At 37.1% G+C, this 4,898-nt stretch overlaps 1 long non-coding RNA gene across 1 annotated transcript in view; it reads left to right on the forward strand.

Moving 5' to 3' along the window:
- Nucleotides 1-835: 835 nt before the first annotated feature.
- The window catches only part of LOC105126621 (uncharacterized), a 5,629-nt gene continuing 1,566 nt past the window's right edge, over nucleotides 836-4,898 (forward strand). Inside the window, exon 1 of the long non-coding RNA XR_842463.1 lies at nucleotides 836-979. This is a non-coding gene — a long non-coding RNA (uncharacterized LOC105126621). The remainder of the gene's footprint in view (nucleotides 980-4,898) is intronic.

The following is a 4,898-nucleotide window of genomic DNA, read 5'->3' on the forward strand; positions in this document are numbered from 1 at the left end:
TATTTTTATTTTTATTTTTTACCTCTGCTATTTTTCATTATTTAAAAAAAAACGCACACTATTTCTAGAGACAGGAGACCGTGCTACTGCCTCTTGAAATTATTTGGACTTCAGATATATCAAAATAATTTTATAGTTCCGTAGCTGCATCCACAAGAAAATGAAGTCAGATCGAATCATTGGTTTTAGGGCCCGTGCATGATAATAACTTTGAATTGCTTTCGAATTGGGACCGTATCATTTCAGCAGTAGATAGCTCTATAGCCATATATATATATATATATATAATGGACAATTTGTTTTATTGCTCAAGTCAGATTAAACTGCTTTTGGAGAAAAGCTAAAGAAACAAAGCAAAAGCAAGTAAAAGACAAATAACCATAAATCAATTACAAGGAAAACATAGGAAGAGATAACTTACTTAGAAAACTAGCACATATTATTCAAGAATAATGCTATAAACAATTAATTTTTGTAATTAAGTTACATAAATTATATAAAAAAAACATAATAATAATTATCTCATTAAACATGTTAAGATGTGCATTCCATAATTTGAAATTATTTATGCCGGGCCACTATGTAATGAGCAAAACTTAGTTAAAAAAAATAAGTAACCCTAGCATTTTCCATAATAAATCGTTAAGACCAATACCCCTATGATTTTTGCATAAATATTCAATGAATGGATGTTAAAGACTTTCCTAAATGAGTTTTTTCGATAGAAATTCAATTAAACAAAAAGGAAAGTATACGAAAATATTGCTAATTATTATTTTGAAAGATAATTCTTTTATTACACTTTAACTTCCGATGCATATCATGTAATAAAAGTAAAAAATATAGTTGATATATTTTATTGAAATCACCCGTTTGATTAAATTAACATATAATTTAATGTACAAACTCGACCGATTCTAAACCTCGAATTAAATTACTGGATTTATTGTTTTGTATCAACAACCAAGAACTGCCGTGGGTTTTATTAGGATGCTGGCATGCAAACCTGACAAAACAAAAGGTAAGGGACATGATAAAATGAGAAATGGGACACACAAGAATTTATATGGTTCACTCAATTGGGCTACGTCCACAAACAAGTATAGAAGGATTTTACTAAGTAATGTGGGAATACAACTTCTCTCTAATAATAGGAGAACAACCGAAATCTCTCTATTACTAGGAGAAAAACCCCCCACTTACTATCTCACAAATACCTCATAATTTTGTGGGATTACTCTCTCCTCACCCTCTCTTCTTTCTCTCTACTTGCTCTCAAGTTTCTCTCTTGTTGTGTGTATATAATGATTGGATGCATTGCCTATTTATAAGCAAGCATCCATGCAAAAGACAAGGGGTAGGGTAAGTAGCACCAATTTGGTGCCTACAATTTTTGACTGAGGTGTAAAAGGATGGCTTCACCTTCTCCCACCATTGTTGACTTAGATGGTTGACTTCACATTCTCCCACTTGAAGACTTTGATGATTTAATCAAGTCTTCACACTTGATCATTTGTGCTTCTTCTATCCTTTCTATACTTGTTATCTTCATACTGCTTACGTTTCTACTAGGCCGTAAGAGGATCTACATCATATATACTTATCAGTATTGACCAATTTTGTCAAAGCATCTACTGGGTTTTTCTTTTTGTGAACCTTCTGAAAATCCACACTTCCATCTTCCACCACTTCGCGAACAAAGTGATACTGAACATCTATGTGTTTTGTTCTTGAATGAAACGCTGGATTCCTTGCAATATGCAAGGCACTTTGACTATCACAATACAAAAGAATATTCTCTTGTTTGTGCCCGAGCTCCTCCATAAGTTTCTTCATCCATATTGCTTCTTTACAAGCTTGTGTAGCTGTCATGCACTTAGCTTCTGTTGTAGATACCGCTACAACAATTTATAGTTTAGAGACCCAGCTCACAGCTCCTCCTGTAATTATGAACATATAGCTTGTAGTGGACTTTCTTTTCTCAAGGTCACCAGCAAAATCTGAATCAACATAACCTCTGATAGTAAATTCTGATCCTCCATAACATAATGCAGCATCTGAGGTACCCTTGATGTATCTCAAGATCCTCTTAATAGTATTCCAATGCTCTCTACCAGGATTTGCCATGTATCGACTAACTGCTCCCACTGCTTGTGCAATGTCTGGTCTTGTACATATCATGGCAAACATTAAACTTCCCACTGCTGATGCATACGGTACTCGAGACATCTCCATCCTCTCTGCTTCATTGCTAGGAGACATACTTGAGGATAATTTGAAGTTAATAGGAAGTGGGGTGGAAATTGGCTTACAATCTTGCATGTTGAAGCGTCGCAAGATCTTCTTTAAATAATTCTTCTGAGAAAGCCAAATCTTCCTCTTACTTCTGTCTCGGTAAATTTGCATCCCTAGAATCTTGTTTGCTGGTCCCAAGTCCTTCATATCAAATTCCCTAGCCAACTGTGCCTTCAATTCTTGGACTCGATCTTTGTTGGGGCCTATCACCAACATGTCATCCACGTACAACAACAAAATGATGAAATCTTCTTCAAACCTCTTGTAATACGTACAATGGTCTGAACTGAGTCTGTTGTACCCAAGGCTAATTATGAAGGAATCAAATCTCTTATACCAACACCTCGGCGCCTGTTTGAGACCGTATAAATATTTGTTCAACCTGCAAACCAAGTTCTCCTTGCCTGTTTCAGCAAAACCCTCTGGTTGGAGCATATAAATTTCTTCTTCAAGTTCTCTATGAAGAAATGGAGTTTTCACGTCTAACTACTTCAAGTAAAGATCAAATATAGTACACATTGCCAAAACTACTCTGATTGTCGTAAGTCGTACCACTAGAGAAAATATCTCATTGAAGTCTATTCCTTCTTTCTGAGCATATCCTTTCACCACTAATCTTGCACGATACCGCTCCACTTGATCATTGCCATCACGTTTTATCTTGTAAACCCATTTGTTGCCAATGGCCTTTCTTCCTTGTGGTAGCGGAACAAGATCCCAAGTATTATTCTTGTACAGAGCTTCAATCTCCTCTTGCATTGCTGTCATCCACATAGATACATCTGTGCTTTTGATAGCCTCATGGAAAGTTGATGGCTCTCCATCCTCTGTTAGAAGACAATATGCAATGTTACTTTCAGTAACATATTCTGAGTGCCAAGCCAATGGTCTTCTTTCATGAGTCGACCACCGAACTTCAGGAGTTTCAAATTCTATTTGTTCTTTCTCTTCATGCTCTAGTATAGCTTTAGAATAAGCATGATTCTGAGTATTTCCACATGGACTGCTGTAGTCTCCTTTAGAATGATATTATGTTCTTCCATTTGCATTTTACCTTCTGCAAATATGACATCTCTGCTGATCACTACCTTGTGGGCAGTGGGATCCCACAAGCGATACCCCTTCACTCCATCAGCATATCTCAAGAATACACATTTTTTGGATTTTGAATCCAGCTTGCTAACTTCTTGTGTATTGTACATCACGTACATAGGACTTCTAAATATATACAATCGAGAATAATCAACTGGTTTTCCAGTTCACATCTCCATTGGTGTCTTCATCTTAATTGTGGTTGATGGAGATCGATTTATCACATAACAGGCGGTATTGACTGCTTCTGCCCAGAATGACTTTCCTAGACCTGCAGCCTTCAACATTGCTCTTGTTCTTTCTAATAGAGTTCTGTTCATCCGCTCTGCCACTCTATTTTGCTATGAAGTGTATGCCGTTGTGAACTGCCTTTTGATACCTTCATATTGACAGAAGTTATCAAATTCATCACTGGTATATTCTCCTCCATTGTCAGTCCTCAAACACTTGATCTTCTTTTCAGATTCAAGTTCCACCCGCGCTTTGAAAGTTTTAAAGACTGTAAGCACATCTGCCTTCCTTCTAATTGGATACACCCAACATCTCCTGGAGAAGTCATCTATGAATGATACAAAGTATCTTGCTCCTCCCAAGGATACAACCGGTGCTTGCCAAACATCAGAGTGAATCAGGTCTAAGATGCATTTACTCTTAGTTGTTGATGTGCCAAACTTCAACCTGTGTTGTTTACTTGTAACACAGTGCTCACAAAAAGGTAAAGTAACCTTTGTAAGCCCAGGGAGTAACTGCTTCTGATCAAAGAAAACCTTTAAACCTTTATCTGACATGTGACCTAGTTTTTTATGCCACATCATCGTCTTCTCTTCTACAGGACTGGCTGATGCGATTGACGCTTCTGCCTCATGATGTGTTTCTCCCATTAATGCAAATACATTTGCAACTGTCTTTCTTGCCTTTAAAACCACCAGCGCTCCTTTGATGATTTTCATAATTTCATTGTCTGTTCGAATCTTACAGCCAAGACTATCAAATTGTCCTATGGACAAAAGATTCTTCTTTAAGTCTTTCACATGTCGCACTTCTGAAATAGTACGAATCAAGCCATCATACATCCTCAATTTGATGGTGCCAATGCCGACAATCTCTAAAGCATGATTATCACCCATGAACACTTTGCCTCCAAAGATGGGTTTATATGTATGGAACCAATCTTGATTAGGAGTGATATGCCATGTTGCTTCTGAATCCATTAGCCAGACCTCAGTGAGCTATTCTTTATCTATAAAGATTGTCGCTGCTTCACTATATAAAACATCTCCATCTTCTGAGGTGCTCGCAACACACCCTTGAGATTTTGATGACTCTACAGTATTCTCTATACCCTTTTTAAGCCAACAATCCCTTTTAAAATGCCCCTTTTTGCCATAGTTGTAGCATTTCACAGTCTTCTTACTTCTTGATTTGGACCTCCCCTGCCTTTGTCTCCCATTAGAGCCACGCTCTGTTGATTTTTCTCTTGACACCAACAACGCCTCTGCTTGGTTTGAACT

The sequence above is a fragment of the Populus euphratica genome, unplaced genomic scaffold (assembly GCF_000495115.2).
Source record: "Populus euphratica unplaced genomic scaffold, PopEup_1.0 scaffold41.1, whole genome shotgun sequence".
NCBI lineage: Eukaryota > Viridiplantae > Streptophyta > Magnoliopsida > Malpighiales > Salicaceae > Populus > Populus euphratica.